Source organism: Penaeus monodon, chromosome 34, assembly GCF_015228065.2.
Source record: "Penaeus monodon isolate SGIC_2016 chromosome 34, NSTDA_Pmon_1, whole genome shotgun sequence".
NCBI lineage: Eukaryota > Metazoa > Arthropoda > Malacostraca > Decapoda > Penaeidae > Penaeus > Penaeus monodon.
In genome coordinates, this window is record NC_051419.1 from 6,254,583 (window position 1) to 6,254,979 (window position 397).

General features: G+C 48.1%; 1 protein-coding gene and 1 long non-coding RNA gene across 2 annotated transcripts in view; one reads left to right on the forward strand and one right to left on the reverse strand.

Moving 5' to 3' along the window:
- The window catches only part of LOC119594548 (transcription initiation factor TFIID subunit 10-like), a gene marked incomplete in the record, with an annotated part of 45,035 nt that overhangs the window by 36,860 nt on the left and 7,778 nt on the right, over positions 1–397 (reverse strand).
- Positions 1–397, forward strand: part of LOC119594549 — a 29,256-nt gene that overhangs the window by 27,971 nt on the left and 888 nt on the right. The window lies entirely within an intron of this gene.

Here is a 397-nt window from a genome sequence, read left to right on the forward strand (position 1 = left end):
CCTCCGACAAGATGAAGACGAGGCGCTTACATTAATCCTCAGCATAGTTTCTCGTGACAGCGACGACGACCCTTGTTATCCGACGCTTTCTGCCTCCCCCTGGGCCCTGTTTTCTCTCTTTCTCCTTCTCCCTCTCTTTCTTTCTTTCTTCTTTCTCTCTCTCTCTCTCTCTCTCCTTCTTCTTCGTTTTCTTCTTCATCATCCATCTTCCCCTTCACCATCTTCTTCGTCTCTCCTCTTTCATCATTCCGCTCTCCCTTCCCCTCGTCCTCCTTGTATTTCCTTCGCCTCCCTTCTCGAACTACCTTCCATCTCCCTTTGTCTCCTCATCCTATTTTATCATTCCTCATCCTTCGTTTCCCGTGTCTCTCTCCTACCCCTTCTATTTCTTCACTTA